This window comes from Heloderma suspectum, chromosome 1, assembly GCF_057233095.1.
Source record: "Heloderma suspectum isolate Gila_16-S chromosome 1, 16-S_ref, whole genome shotgun sequence".
NCBI classification, from domain to species: Eukaryota; Metazoa; Chordata; class Lepidosauria; order Squamata; family Helodermatidae; genus Heloderma; species Heloderma suspectum.
The window spans coordinates 397,312,200-397,329,293 of record NC_139458.1 but is presented as its reverse complement, the minus strand read 5'-3'; positions in this window follow the sequence as shown (position 1 = coordinate 397,329,293).

Genomic DNA, 17,094 nt, shown 5'->3' with positions numbered 1-17,094 from the left:
TGTGTGGTTGTGGAATTTCCAAGCTGCAAGCTTGGAAATATACGGACCTCGACCGCAGATTGCATCCACATTTGTTCAGTCCGGACAGTGCAAACTGGGTGAATTCTGATCAAAACCAAACTGAAACTAATTTTTCATATATCCTTATCAGCCACTGAGTTATGTCAGCTTCCTCAAAGCATTTAGCTTCATCTTGCTATGCGATCTGGCCGGCCCTGAGCCTCCAGCACCAAGAAGTAGGCGGCTTGATTTCTCCTGCAACACCCCAAAATTGTAGAATGTTCCCCTTTCAGAGCTAAGATTGTCCCTCACTCTTTCCGCTTTTTTGGAAAGGAGCTAAGTCACATCTCTTTAATTTGGCCTTTTAAATTGTGAATAGTAGTTTTAATATGGTTTTATTGCTTTGATGGCTTTTATACAATATTGTTTTGATTTGAACTGTGGCATTTGTGGAAAGGTGTTCTATACATTTTATAAATAAATAATGAAATAAATAAATAGCTTGAAAGCTATGAAAGAAGGAAAGACTCTAGGATGATGAAGAAGAAAAAGCACTAGGAGAAGAAGAGCTAGAGAGCTTGAAAATGACAGCAGCTGTAGATTGCAAGGTTTTTGCATGCCAAAACAATTGTTCAAACTTATGATCATAGTCAAGCTGCCATTGGTGAGGTATTTTGTGTTCTAATTGATCAATGCTCCATAGGAAATATGTTGCAAGTACATAAGAAGTTACAGTGGCTCAAATGAATACTCTAGCGCAATATACTGTCTCTCAGATTGGACAGATCTGGTTGATTCAGAAAGTTTGAGCATCATAGCCACAGCTCTTGGCAAGATCTCTCCCACCCAGCTCAAAGATATTTTTTTCTCAGCTCATTCTGACATTTGAGCCTGTCACTAGGATCACAAGAGAACCTAGAGGCCTGCTATCCCCACCTAGCTACACACCCATTCCACCCTGCTGCATGCAAGTACAACACTTACCTGTTGTAGCACTGATTAAATTAAAAAAACACACACCTTTGCACTGATGCCTGCACTGTGCCCTGAACATTATTGCAACAGTATTTAGGTTTAGCAGGAACCATGGGAAATGGAATTACCATAGTTCCTTCTACATTCCACATTGCAAACAAGACCTAATTGAGGCCCTGCTGCAAGACCTCCCTGTCATCGCATCTCTCATAGCACCAGGTCAGGCTGCCTGGGAAAGGGACGCGGGGTTGCTACCGCTGTGGTAGTGTTGACAGCCTGTTACAAACTAGGCCCAAACATCTAAGGGGTCTACGCAGCCCTGTAAATAAGCACAAAAGCCAGACTTTGAACCAGACTTGGACTGGACAGCTCATCAAATAGAGAACACCTTCAATAGACAACTGGTTGCAAGTTACTGCATAACTAAGCACTTTATGGCCACAATTTGGGTAAAATATGCTAATTACGGCTGTAATTTGCCCAAGATAGGCAAACTGTTCATGCAATTATGTATCTTGCCATTTTTGAAGGGAAAAATTTGGGCAAAATCCGCAAGCTGGGCCAGGGGCTCCAAGGAAATCTGTCAAGCCCCAAGAGGGCTGGATTTCCCCATGATGGACATCCCCTGGACCGGACCCAGGCAGGGTCTGGGGCACATCCCTAGAGCAGGCACACAAGTCACCTGGTCACAGTCTTCCCCACTATCATGCCATGTATTTCTATTCAACTTAGAGTAATTATTTCTAAATGTGCATCTATGCATATAAATTAGCATCAATGAATATGCAAATGCTATGCAAATTAGAGTCCTCTTTTGTCATCTTTCTTAAGGGATGCATTTCTTCTTTTTAGGTGAGGCTCAAGCAGCCACCCAAGCCTGATATTTCCAAACCCCTCTCCCTTTAGCTGTGATATTCTGGGGGAAAAGACTGACCTTTTGAAACAAGGGGCAGATGTCAACCTTGCTTCTTGGCTGGCCCTCTCTAGACTACCAGGGACAGTGAAGAATGTGGTCTCTTAACTGTACCATTTGGACATGTCCTGCACAGCTTCCATAGATCTGTGTGGTTTGTGTGGGTGAGAGGAAGGGTCCAGGAAGCAGGGAACAATTGAACAATGTAGGCCTGGAAAGAGAGAGTGAATAAAGTGCCAAAGAGCATTGTTGACTTGAATCCATTACCTTACATTAGCCAAGGAAGCTGTGTGTTATATTTTTTTTCTGAAAAACGTACATTTTTTAAAAATTACATTTTGAGTAGCTTCCCAAAACTCCCTTCAATAGAGGGTGGTAGGTGGGTAAAACAGAGTCTTGAGAAATGGCACTTTTTCTTTAGTCTGAGAAATCCCAGAACCTTTTGAGTTTTAAAAGCATTTTCAATTTCTTTTTGGTTCCTGTGGTTTTGTTTTTGATTTGTTTTTTGTTTTTAAAGGAATACTTGATGATATAACCAGACTGTCTAAAAATAAGCACTAGCTTTTTTTCCCCTTTTCTTTTTTACAGATGGGAGAAAACTGCCAAAAAAACGATGTGGAAAAACCTTGCCCCCAAATGTGGGGGTTTGACTTCTGCAGCATTTCCAACTCTGCAACCAAATCATACCCGGAACGTTTCCATTTCCTGCTGCCCTTAGGAACCAACTCAATGCAGGGAGAATGGCAGTGGATGATTTGTGCCATTTAGCAGGGGTGGGCAACACTGGCCCTCCAAATTCTTGGGCCTACAACTCCCATCAGGCCTAGCCAGTGCAGCCAATGGTGAGGAATGGTGGGAGTTGTAGGCCAAAATGTCTGGAGAGCCGCAAGTCTCCCCCCCCCCCCCGTGATCTAGGGCTCTGTGCTTTCTGTGCTGTGAATAGAACTAATCCAGTACTTGCTGCTGCCCCATAGCCCCAGGTGATTCCCATGGGTGGTGTTTGCAGCATAGAGGGCACAGTCCCCACTGTACAGTTTGAGGCCACAACAGCCAGACTTTTCCAAACCTGCCCCCCAGATATCGGACTACAACTCCCATCATACCAAGCCAGCATGGCCAGGGATTGGGGATGGAAGCTGTAGTCTATCACCATCTGGGCAGCCAAAGTTGGGAAAGGCTCCTCCAAGCATCAGTGTGCGCAAGAACAAGAAGCCGTTGGACAGGTTAAGAGAGCAATCCTATGCTCTGTGGCTGAGCATCCTGGGGACCACAGGATAGCTCAGAAAAACCCTTCAGAGGTCAGAGACAGTGCTCTGACCTCAGAAGAAGGAGTTTGAGATCTGACCCCCCACCCCTGGCCTCTCGCAGCCAGCCTGGAAAGAACCGTGCTGGTTGTCTTCCAAGATCAGAATAACAACCTCGGAGGAGGAGGAAAGGGCAGGGAGGGGAGGAGATAGGAGAAGCCAGGATATGAAATGTCCTGAGCTTCCTCCAGCCTCCTTCGCTCCCCTCCAAAGTGCCCTCACTAGGCAGGCTGAAAAGAGAGAGAGAATGGGGAGGAGAAGAACACCTCTGCCGCTCCTCCCGCCCTGCTGGCTTCAGCCCTGCAGGGCATAGGTATCCCGCAAGCCCCTGAGTACGGCGGCTTCCAAGCAGTGAGGGCATAATTGTGCCCTAAGTAACTTTTGTAAGGTGTAGTTTAGACTCAGCCCTCAGTAACATACATATGGAGACATTTATTGATAATTATAATTGGCCCCAACCGTATCTCATTCTTTGGAGACCTACTCAAAATATAGGCGGGCAGGGTGATGCTGAATTGCTAGTGCAAAGACAGCCTATCCGTTTGCTGGGTCTTAGCATAGGGCTCATACATAACACACCATACCAGTAATCTGCATAAACATCAGCTGGTAGAGCGATGCTGCAGGAAGCTTCCAGGCAGTGATGCAGTTAGGTCATTTTAGACTCTGGACCTAATGTTCTTATCGGGACCCCCCACTCTTGAGATAGTAAAGTGTTTTACTTCACTGACTTCAAAATGTGGTAAGTCAGCCCTGCTGTGTTTAGGGGCCCTCCTGTGCATTCTGCCTAGTGGGGCCTGGACCTCTGCCCCAAATAGGGACGGGTGAATCTGTCACTTTCATTTTCTTCCACATTTGAATTATTGTATAGCTCAAGTTCTTTCTCTCCCAAACATGAACATTGCAACATTTGCTAAAATTTGCTTATCAGAAACAAACTGAAATTAAATTCTTACCCAGCTGCGCCAGCCAGATTCAATAGGTACGCCCATTCCCAGCATGCAGAGTCCAGGATGTAGTTGCCTACCATAGAATTGTTAAAGGCAAGAGCCAGTGTGGTGTAGTGGTTAGAATGTTGGACTGGGACTTGGGAGATCTGGGTTCTAGTCCCCACTCAGCCATGAAGCACACTGGGTGGCTTTGGGCCAGTCACTGTTGTTCAGTCGTTCAGTCGTGTCCGACTCTTCGTGACCCCATGGACCATAGCACGCCAGGCCTTCCTGTCCTGCGCTCTCTCCCGGAGCATGCTCAAGTTCATATTCATTGCATCCATGATGCTATCTAGCCATCTCATCCTCTGCTGTCCCCTTCTCCTTTTGCCTTCAGTCTTTCCCAGCATCAGGGTCTTTTCCAGCGAGTTTTCTCTTCGCATTAGGTGGCCAAAATATTGGAGCTTCACCTTCATTATCTGTCCTTCCAATGAGCACTCAGGGTTGATTTCCTTTAGGATGGACTGATTTGACCTCCTTGCAGTCCAGGGGACTCGTAGGAGTCTTCTCCAGCACCACAGTTCGAAAGCATCAATTCTTTGGCGCTCAGCCTTCCTTATAGTCCAGCTCTCACATCCATACATTACTACTGGGAAAATCATAGCTTTGATTAGACAGACCTTTGTCGGCAAGGTGATGTCTCTGCTTCTTACTATGCTGTCTAGGTTGGCCATAGCTTTCCTCCCAAGGAGAAAGCGTCTTTTAATTTCATGGCTACAGTCACCATCTGCGGTGATCTTGGAGCCCAAGAAAGCAAAATCTGTCACTGCTTCCATTTCTTCCCCTTCTATATGCCAGGAAGTGATGGGGCCAGATGCCATGATCTTAGTTTTTTTAATGTTGAGTTTCAAACCAGCTTTTGCACTCTCCTCTTTCACCCTCAACAAGAGGCTCTTGAGATCCTCTTCGCTTTCTGCCATTAGGGTGGTATCGTCTGCATATCGGAGGTTGTTGATAATTCTCCCAGCAATCTTAATTCCGACCTCTGATTCATCCAACCCAGCATTTCTCATGATGTACTCTGCATATAAGTTAAATAAGCAGGGTGACAATATGCAGCCTTGTCGTACTCCTTTCCCAATTTTGAACCACTCGGTTGTTCCATGTCTGGTTCTTACTGTTGCTTCTTGACCCTCGTACAGGTTTCTCAGGAGACAGGTAAGGTGGTCTGGTACTCCCATCACTTTAAGAATTTGCCACAGTTTGTTGTGATCCACACAATCAAAGGCTTTAGCATAGTCAATGAAGCAGAAATAGACGTTTTTCTGGAATTCTCTTGCTTTCTCCATGATGCAGCGAATGTTGGCGATTTGATCTCTAGTTCCTCTGCCTCTTCTAAACCCAGCTTTTACTTCCGGTAGTTCTCGGTTCGCATACTGCTGAAGCCTAGCTTGTAGGATTTTGAGCATCACCTTGCTGGCATGTGAAATGAGCGCAATGGTGCGGTAGTTTGAACACTCTTTGGCGTTGCCCTTCTTTGGAATTGGAATGTAAACTGACCTTTTCCAGTCTTGTGGCCACTGTTGAGTGTTCCAGATTTGTTGGCATATTGAGTGCAGCACTTTAACAGCATCATCTTTTAGGATTTTAAATAGCTCAGCTGGAATACTGTCATCTTCGCTAGCTTTATTGTTACTAATGCTTCCTAAGGCCCACTTGACTTCACTCTCGAGGATGTCCGGCTCAAGTTCAGTGACCGCACTATCATGGCTATCAGAGACATTCAGATCTTTCCTGTATAGTTCTTCTGTGTATTCTTGCCACCTCTTCTTAATCTCATCTGCTTCTGTTAGGTCCCTGCCTTCTTTGTCCTTTATCATGCCCATCTTTGCACAAAACGTTCCCTTGAGATCTCCAATTTCTTGAAGAGATCTCTAGTCTTTCCCATTCTGTTGTTTTCCTCGATTTCTTTGCACTGTTCACTTAAGAAGGCCTTCTTGTCTCTCCTTGCTATTCTCTGGAACTCTGCATTCAGTTGGGTATATCTTCCCCTTTCTCCCTTGCTTTTCGCTTCCCTTCTTTCGTGAGCTACTTGTAAAGCCTCATCAGACAGCCACTTTGCTTTCTTGCATTTCTTTTTCTTTGGGATGGATTTCGTTGCTGCCTCCTGAACAATGTTACGGACCTCCGTCCATAGTTCCTCAGGCACTCTGTCTATCAGGTCTAATCCCTGAAATCTATTCCTCACCTCCACTGTATATTCATCAGGGATATGATTTAGGTCATACCTGAACGGTTTAGTGGATTTCCCGACGTTCTTCAATTTAAGCCGAAATTTTGCAAGAAGCAGCTCATGATCTGAGCCACAGTCAGCTCCAGGTCTTGTTTTTACTGACTGTATGGAGCTTCTCCATCTTTGGCTGCAAAGGACATAATCAATCTGATTTCGATATTGACCATCTGGTGATGTCCATGTGTACAGTCGCCTCTTGTGCTGTTGGAAAAGAGTGTTTGCTATGATCAGCATGTTCTCTTGGCAAAACTCTATTAGCTTTTGTCCTGCTTCATTTTGTACACCAAGGCCATGCCTGCCTGTTATCCCAGTGATTTCTTGACTTCCGACTTTAGCATTCCAATCCCCTATGATGAAGAGGACGTCTTTTTTTGGTGTTAGTTCTAGAAGGTGTTGTAGGTCTTCATAGAACCCATCAACCTCAGCTTCTTCGGCCTCAGTGGTTGGGGCATAGACTTGAATTACTGTGATGTTGAATGGTTTGCCTTGGATTCGTACTGAGATCATTCTATCATTTTTAAGATTGTACCCCAGTACTGCTTTTCCCACCCTTTTGTTGACTATGAGTGCTACTCCATTTCTTCTAAGGGATTCTTGCCCACAATAGTAGATATGATGGTCACCTGAATTAAATTCGCCCATGCCTGTCCATTTGAGTTCGCTGATTCCCAAGATGTCGATGTTCAATCTTGCCATCTCATGTTTGACCACCTCCAGCTTACCTTGATTCATTGATCTGACATTCCAGGTTCCTAAACAATATTGTTCTTTACAGCATCGGATTTTCTTTTCACCGCCAGACACATCCACAGCTGAGTGTCCTTTCGGGTTTGGCCCAGCCGCTTCACTCTTTCTGGCGCTACTTGGAAATACCCTCTGCTCTTCCCCAGTAGCATATTGGACACCATCCGACCTGAGGGGCTCATCTTCCGGCGTCATCTCTTTTAGCCTTGTGTTACGTTCCATGGGGTTTTCTTGGCAAGAATACTGGAGTGGGTTGCCATTTCCTTCTCCAGTGGACCACATTTTGTCAGAACTCTCTGCCATGACCTGTCCGTCTTGGGTGGCCCTGCACGGCATAGCTTATGGCTTCACTGAGTTACGCAAGCCCCTTCGCCACAACAAGGCAGTGATCCATGAAGGGGATGCATTACTACTGGGAAAACCATACATTACTACTAAAACCATACATTACTACTGGGAAAACCATAGCTTTGATTAGATGGACCTTTGTCGGCAAGGTGATGTCTCTGCTTCTTACTATGCTGTCTAGGTTGGCCATAGCTTTCCTCCCAAAGAGCAAGCGTCTTTTAATTTCATGGCTACAGTCACCGTCTGCGGTGATCTTGGAGCCCAAGAAAGTAAAATCTGTCACTGCTTCCATTTCTTCCCCTTCTATATGCCAGGAAGTGATGGGGCCAGATGCCATGATCTTAGTTTTTTTAATGTTGAGTTTCAAACCAGCTTTTGCACTCTCCTCTTTCACCCTCAACAAGAGGCTCTTGAGATCCTCTTCGCTTTCTGCCATTAGGGTGGTATCGTCTGCATATCGGAGGCTGTTGATAATTCTCCCGGCAATCTTAATTCCGACCTCTGATTCATCCAACCCAGCATTTCTCATGATGTACTCTACATATAAGTTAAATAAGCTGACTCTCAGCCTAACCTACCTCACAAGGTTGTTGTGAGGATAAAATGAAGAGGAAGGGGACCATGTAAGATGCCTTGGGTTCCTTGCAAGAGAGGAGAAGAAGGGGTATAAATGTAATAATAAAAAAAAGAAAAAAAGAGGTGGAAAAAAAAGAGGTGGTCAGAAAAAAAGAGGTGGCACCCATAATTAACATGGTTGAATACACACAGATTCAAAGCCAGATTTTAAAGAGCAAAATACTCAAAGCCTTAGGCCTGGATGGATGAATCTGCCAGTGTTTGGTTTCTCCCACATTATTATTATTATTTTTTATTATTATTATTATTATTATTATTATTATTATTATCATTTAAAATCTCAACTTCTTTTTGATTGACTATGGGGTACTTTGAAAATTTTGGTAAATTATTAACAAAACTGAACTGAACTGCAATTTTTACCCACCCCTAGCCTGGAAGTCCTTCCCTTCCCTGATGCACCACTGCTTCCAGGAATTGCGGGGTGTGTGTGTGTGTGTGTCTTTCCCCTTCACTGCCTTTGGAGCAAAGATGAAGCAGGCATCTCCCCTCCATTGATACTGTGATTTGTGAAACTCTGAAAGGGAAGACTTCGTGTTCCAAGAAGAAATGAATACCCAGTGGGTGAATATTAGAGCCAATTTCAGTTCAAACATGGGCCTTGCTTAGACCAAGTATACATAAGAGGCATTAGAAGGAAGGTGAACCTTGACAAGATCAGAGGCAATGCAGACATTTTGTTCAAATCCAGAGGGGTTTTTATATCCATGGTTTAGGATAAAGATCTAGAAGCACACTGGAATGGATGTTTCATATTAGTTTTGTTATATTAAAATCCTGGCTGAGTGCCTGAGTTTACGCAAATGTTATCCTGGACAAAAGAGAATTCACACTGGTGGATTTGATAAGTAAAATTTCTACTGTATCAAATAAAGACACATGTCAGGCCAGTAGGCTCAGCGTATAGGCAAATTCACACACTGTATTACATTGCTAAAACTAGTGCTTGCATTATGGGGGAAAATTCGTTCCTAGACCTTGAGCTGAATTATGGCTTTTCATAGTGTTTTAAAGACAGTAGCTAACATAAGAAGTAAGGGGGCCTGCTGTCCCCATCCCCACAATGTCAGCATTGACTTCAATATCAAGAGGTGGCTTGCATGTGTGAATGAGCTTTGGCTGATCTAGCTTCTGGATTGGCTCAGTTTGCACTAGGGATGTTGGAAGATATCTGGTTGGGGCCTTGAGCTTGGCAGTTTCTTTCCAGCTTGCCCCTCCCCCCCAAATGCCAGTCCACAAATCCCCACACTTGCATGGCTTGGCGCCCATCAGATCGGGCAAGCTCAGGGATCCCCCCTTACCCGTGAGTGCCATTTTGCATAGAAATCGTGGATAAACTATGTACGTAAATTGTGATTTCTGCAAAATGGCAGCCAGAAATAGACCCATTTATGCAAAAGTACAGGTGTAACCAGTTCCTGGTTTAATCATTGGTGGGAGAAGCACCAGCACACATTTCTTGAACAAGAACTCAGAATCAGAATTATGGCTTAGTATTATATGTGAAGGTGGCCTCTTGTCCACCTAGCCCGGTATTGTGTACAGTGGCTCTCCAGGATCTCAGGCACAGAGATGTCTTCCTGTTACCCGATCCTTTTTTAAAACTGGAGATGGCAGGAACTGAACCTGGGACCTTGGCCATGCAAAACAAGTCTTCTGCCAATGAGCTATGACATTTCTGCAAGGCCTGTGCCTAAAAATGTGATTCTGGTACTTAAGAGACCTGCCCTGTCTCTACAACTTAAATTCTGATGCCCATCACGTGTTGCACATTTCATCTATGTGGAGTTCTTTTGTTGAAGGAAAGAGGAAGCTGCTTCTTGGGAAAAAACCTAGTTGTAGAAATCAAGACAAAATTTGCCCCAAGGCACACAGCTGGCATGATTAAGACTCACCAGCTTCCCCAGTTTCAGTACAGCTAGACAGTTAAAGAGAGTCATCCGGTGTGAAAGTCAAACCCACAGACTTCCAGGATGCTGTTGAATGCCTTTAGGGGCATTCTGTGTTGGCTTTTAATCTGGTTTCTCAGGAATAGGCTACTGGAGACAGCCAGAATATTTTACCTTTGATATGTTGAGTGGTTCTCTTTATTTTCTCCTGGTACAGCTCCAGCTGCCTGTGTATGCCAGTGGCCTCCAAAAGTGTGTGTGTGTGTGTGTGCGTGTGCGTGTGCGTGTGTGTGGGGCTATGAGTCATAGGAATGAAGAACTAGGCAGCCTCCTAAATCAGACCATTGAGCTCTCTAACTCACTATTGTCTATACTAGGGATGGGGAATCTCCTGTTCATGGGTCTAATCCAGCTCCTGCAGGTTTAGGCTTCTTCTTTGGCCTCACCCACTCCCCTCTCCAAGTTCCACCTCTAGGCCTGGAGGCTGCCAGGGCCTTGGGGAGGAGGCAGGAAGAGGAATCCTCTTGTTATCTCCAATCTGTGATTGGAAGTAACAAGATGATTCCCCTGCATGCTACTCTTCCTCCCAGTGGAGAATGTCCGCATGGAGTGAAGCATCCACCTATCATGTAAGCCAGGAACCAAGTGACACCAGGGGGTGTGGACCTACCCCAGATGTCAGGGAGTGTTGCCCCACCCCCTGGCATCATTCAGGCTGGATGTGGAAGGCTGGATGTGGGATCATGTCGCTCCCCCCAATTTTAGTTTCCCATCCCTGCCTACACTCACAGGCAGAGGATCTGCCTGTGTCAGAGAGGAGTCTTTCCCAGCCTTACCTGCCAAGCCACCTCCACCACAGCTAGGCTCTGCCTAGCCAAAGCTCCTCCTCCCTGCTTCACTCCCACTTGCCCATGTAGGTCCCTCCCATTGGACATAATAATGAAATTTATTTATTTAGATTTTATTTAAATGGATGTTCCATGTTCAGAAGCAGTATACCTCTGTAATATCAGATGCTGGGGGGAAACCAGGAGAGGAATGCTGTTGTCCTCCTACCTTGCTTCCCAGGTTCCATGAGGTATGTGGCTGTTTGTTGTTGGAACATGAGAGGAGTCCTGCTGTGCTGGGTCAGACAAAATGCTTGTCGAGTCCAACATCCTGTTTCCCACAGTTGCCAACCAGATGCCCATGGAAAGTAGAGGGCTACAGCCAATGTCACGCAAGTGGAGCTGCTCATGCAGTGTGTCAGGACTCCCTTTTGTCCCTGCTGAACTTCAAAAGTCAAATCAAAACACAGACAAGAGGCTTCTATCCACGGCTCTTTAATCCTTTACTTCAATGGGTCATACAGATGCAAATTGTCAGTAACTCACAGTCTACAAAGGAAAAGCCTTGAGGGAGTTCAAGGGGAAGTGCTACCAAGGTTGAAAGTTGCCCACCGTTTGAGAAAAGGCGGGCAGGCTATCCTCACTCAAGGGGTGGGGTGGGGATCTCCCCCTATCTTGTGAGGTCTCTATGTGTAGCTGTTCCTGCCGGGCCAATTGGGCAGATAGCCTAAGCGCCGCCCCTGCCATCTCTCTCTTGGCTCTGCATCTGCGCCTGGCATCTAAGAATTCAGGCTCTCCAGGACCCACCTCTACCTGTTCACTATCTCTCACAGGAGGTTGAAGAGAAGCCCTCTCTGTCCAGTTGGACTATTGAAACCTGAGGAGTCTGTCTCTCTCTGTCTGGAAGAGTCTGGGAAAGTTCCTCCCCCACGTTTTGCAGTTCCTTTTCAGAATCTGAGCTACTCTGCCACTGCCTATGCTCAGAGGCAACCCTGACACAATGAGACTTCCCTTTCCTCTCTTCCCCCCTTTACCCCCTGCACATATTTATTGATTTAGATTTTATTGACATGGACATTTCATATTCAGAAACAGTATACCTCTGTAATACCAGATGTTGGGGGGGGGGACCAAGAAGGGAATGCTGTTGTCCTCCTACCTTGTTTGTAAGGTTCCATGAGGTATGTGGCTGTTTGTTGGTGGAACATAAGAAGTGTCAGTCCAAAACCCATAACTGCTCTGGAAGGTCCTCCAAACCCAGAGCAGATTTGGGGGAATGAAGTGGGACAAATAACTTACCCAAAGCAAAAAACTAAGTATAATGCAACTGTAGGCTCTGGGCCTCAAATATCACTATTCCTCTGCTCCCACATTTGCTTGCTACAATGTCTGTTTTACAGATGGCACACTAGTGAAACTGAGGGACAGGTGACATACCCAAATCCACAAACAGAGGTGGGGTGTGACTCAAACCACAAACCAAGTGAACTTTCCTTCTACTCTACCATTGCCTGCAATGCCACAGTGTTATGCCAGGCTCTGAATTGCTCCCATCAAGGGCACACCACTCTCTGAGACTTCCCATGTTTTGCAGGAACAAAGAACACACAAATCCAGGCAGCCTCAGAAAATAGCACTGAAAAGATCGGTGTCTTCAGACAATGAAGATTTGACTTACGGGATTCACAGTCCTGTTGTTTGGGAATGGCTTGATTTCAAAAAAAAAAAAAAGAAGAAAGAAAGAAAGAAAGAAAGAAAGAAGAAAAAAAGAGACAATGTTGTGCTTCTGGATCCAGACACTTGACATAGATCTTCAGTTCCCACATACTTTGAGTGAAAGAATGGACAGGTGGCAATCATACACAGTACGGCTACCTGCAAATTTTGGACGATGTTTAGCAAAACATCACTATGCATGCACAGTATGTTAATAAACAAACAAACAAACTGGGCTTTAAGTGTGTTGTGCATATGAAGCATTTGAATAAACACATAAATAGGGCTTGAACAGCATCCCAATGATTTAATGTAAGGCTTTGGATGGACACAGGTGTTGGAACGGAGTGCAAAAAGAGGTTGCCAAGGTTTCGTCTTTGCCTGCCGCTACCTGAACCAGGATTGATTGATTTGATTGGTACCCTACATCTCTACCAAGAAAAATGGCACTCAAGGCAGTATGGTTACTGAGAAGGAGTAGGGGTGGTTCTTCATAGTTAGTGGCTGATGACTGGGCACCACTTGCCTATTTTTCAAATCTTGTGCCCTTTTTCTCTCACTACTTTAAGCTGGACAAAAAGGTGGGAGAACAGAGACACACAAGCAATCATGCCGTGTGACAAACACCGAAGGGAAGATAGGGGATACAGACCTCCCTGCAATGATGGAAACTTTTTGGGGGCAAGGGGAGTGCAAAGCTGAGAAATAAATTACTGGGGGTGGGGGTGGGGGGCTGTGGAGGATAAGGATGGGGGAGAAATTTGTTGGTTTGTTGGTTTGTTTTGCACTTTTGAACCACTATGTGAGCTGAAGCTCAGTTATCCTTCGACATTTACACTTCTCTGAATTCTGCAGTTGAGTTCTCCAAACAAAAATGCATATATTAGGGACAATAATATTCAAAAATGCATTACCTTAGGAAAATTGCTTGCATTATTGCCCCATGACCCTACCCTCACCCCAGAGAGAAAGCACTAGCAAACAACCCCCTTCCTCACAACTGATTTTCCACTGTAAGATTTCCTCCACTTCAGAATTTGGCTCTGGTGTCTTCATCTCACAGCACCAGTAATCTCTTGGCAGAGCTGAAGTGGAACAAATGTCTCTCAGGAGATGTTGTATTCATAGTTTGTTCCTATTTTTTTGTTGTTTAACAAGTAATAATAGTCATAATTGGAAATTCACCTGAAGAAGGTGGGGGAAATAATTGTTTGAAAAATGTGGTGCTGACTCTGTACCAAGCCTTTAAAATAGGTCTAAATCTCCCCCCCCCCCCGCATGGGTGCCCCAATTCACTACACTGCCACTGCCTAATTCCTTCCCCCAGTGATCTTGATACAGATCTTGATACTGATCACTCTTTCCCTGCTGGTAGCAGCTCTGTTCCTTCCCCCAGAGATCCTCACAAGTTCTGAAGAGTGTTTTTGTGTTTGGGAGCTCAGACTACCATCCTCTGCCTGATAATAAGATTCTTGGGCAACAGGGCGAGTTACTTTTCTGTTAGTCTCACCAGTTTGCCTTTTGGAAAAGATGCATTTTTGATGCCATGCCCACCATGGCAGTCATTTTATGAATGAGCAAGCTCCCCCCTGTGCTAGCCATTTTGTGACAGCACCCACAACACTCTTTCAGAATTTCAAATGTGCCCATTGACCTCAAAAGGTTGCAAAACTATTGAGATGTCTTATCTATCAGTTTGTAGCATACGCTGTTTTGAAGCGCTGTGCCAGGGCTGTGTGGAAGGCAAGCAGAATTGAGGCAGAGGGGCTGCTCAAGGTAGGCTGTGTCTGCTAGGGGTGTACGGATTACTCACCCTGTTCCAGTGGGGCTGTCCGCTGGGGGGGGAGGTGATCCGTCCCTCCCCCCAGAATCCTCCCCGGCTGGCTCCTTTCCATGGTGATTCTGCAGAACCGCTGGCCAGGGCCGCCCGCAGCCGGACTTCTGTCCACCGCCGGGCTGCGGCTGCAAATGGTGGCCGCCGTAGTGGCCGCTATTTGCGTCCCTGTGTTAGCTGTGATAGGCTATGTATATATTTACGTAGCCTATCACAGCAAAGAGCAAGGACATAGATGGCGCCCGCTACGCCATTTGCGTCCCTGCTGTTTGCTGTGATAGGCTACGTAAATACTTATGTAGCCTATCATGGCTAAAATAGGGAGGCAAATGGCGGCCGCAGACTGGGGCAGCCATTTGCAGCCGCAGACCGGGGCAGCGGATGGACCGGACGGCCAACAAAAGGTAGGGTCCATCCCGGGGAAATTTCGCGGGGTGGTGGTGGGGATTGCTCCGTTCCGCCATGGATTCCGGGGGGCCGGATTCTAATGAATCTGGCCTCATTGGATTCTGTGGCAGAATTCTCTAACATCCCTAGTGCCTGCCTTGAATTCTGCTCACAACAATTTGAGTTGCTGTGATCTCTTGATCCATCCCTAATGAAAGCAAGACCCAGTTTTCTTCTCCCCGTGTAAAGGAGGAGAGCAGAACAACCTCATGGGTACAAGATAAGAAGCTGGAAGCAAAAGTGTGTCTGCTGGGATGGAAGATAAAAGGATGTAAAGCAGCCTTTCCCAACTTTGAAGATGATGGGAGCTGTAGTTCAACACATCTGGAAGGCACCAGGTTGGGGAAGATGAATTGTAAAGGTATCAGATTCCTTTACAGGAAATTAATTGTATTTATTGTTACATTTATATCACACTTTTCCCCCCCTCTTGCAAGGAACCCAAGGTGGCTTAGATTGTCCTCCTCCCCTCCCTTTTATCTTCACAACAATCCTGTGAGGTAGGTTGGGCTGAGAGTCTGTGACGGGCCCAAAGCCACCCAGTGAGCTTCCATGGCCGAGTGGGGACTAGAACCTGGATCTCCTGACTCCCAGTCCAACACTCTTGCCACTACACCACACTGGCTTCCCCCCTTCTCCCTGCTGCTGCCCTATCCACTGGCCCCAAAGCTAACAAGCACAGTTTCCCACTGCAACTGAGCCCGAGGAGAACTGTGCAAATGTGGTTGGAGGGAAGATCCCCCCACCTTCGTACTGGCCAATGCCTTTTCTTATCAAACAATCTCTGTCCCTCCCTAACCGCAACATCACTTCCCAGTCTATACAAACTCCTCCTTTATGGTGTGTGTGTGTGCAGATGCACACGTGTGTCATGTGTGTTTGTGTAAAATCCAAATCATGCCACAGTTCAGTCTTCCCTGATCTGGTACCTCCAGATGTGTTGGACTGTGAGTCCCATCATTCCAGCCAGCTGGCAGCATCTAAAACATCTGGAGGGCACCAGGTTGGGGAAGGCTGAATGTCCGGGATGTCCTAGCGGCAGCTGAATGGTGTGCTCTGTATATGAAGCTGGGAATGGTGTACATTTTCCTAAACGTATTTCATTTCATTCATTTTTCACTTGTTACATTTTTATACTGCCCAATAGCTGAAGCTCCCTGGGCAGTTTCCAAAGATTAAAAACTATTAAAAATACGTTAGACTTAGTAAAAAACCATTTACTTGCAAACACATAAATGGGCAGCACACACACACAGACACACATATATCTAAACAATTTTAGACAACCAACAATAAGAAAAACCCACAATTAAAACGCCATCATATCCTGCCAAATGCCTGAGAGAAGAGAGGAGCTATGAGGCTGCTGTCCACTGTATCATTGAGAAAATAAAGGCATTTAGCTAACAAAATGATGGCCAAATCTGAATGCTTATGATGCATGGGCAGGTTGAGCCCTGTGAGAAACTCATAGGATGCAATTTGTGTCAGAGAGAAGCTTCTGGAAGGTCTTAGGCATTGGCACAGCACACCAGCCTCTACCAGTGTGGTGACAGAGGGGCTGCTGTGTAGTCACTCAATGCCTGAGGGAACCATATTACACCACCTCATGGGATGGTGCTACTTCTATTCCGTACACAGACAGATATAAGCTCCCAGTAATAAACAGTGACAGTACTATAAATACTTGTGGGTGTGCTTTCCATTTCTTTCCTTATAGGAAAGGAGTTAAGCACTGAAAATATTTTAGTAATGTGATCAGTAGACAGTAGTGGGAAAGATTTTGTTTTTTCTAACTCAACTTGAAGTCAAAAGAAGGAACTTCTGAGAGCACAGAGAATATTTTTGTTAACCAGGATGTGGCACTTTCCAACATCTGGATGTCAACACCACTTTTTCTTCTTTTAATTCAACACTTCTAACATTTGTTGTTGGAATTAAAAACTCCCCTCCCCTTTGGAACTGATTGTATGGCTATGTTGTTGCTTTTTTGCAACAGTTTCTTAGCCTGTTGCTTACATTAGCTGACCCATACACACCCACTCTCTTCCTTCATATGGTATCTGTGGGGTGGGAGAGGGAAAACCCCGCCTGAAAAAAATGGCAAAACCTGGAAAGGATTCTGTGTCTCTCATCTTATGTACGTGAACCATTTCAAATGAAGACAAGCCTCACGGGATATGGTTTGTTTTTGCATACAAACAAGAATCCAGTTCCTGTACATAGAAAAGAGACACGA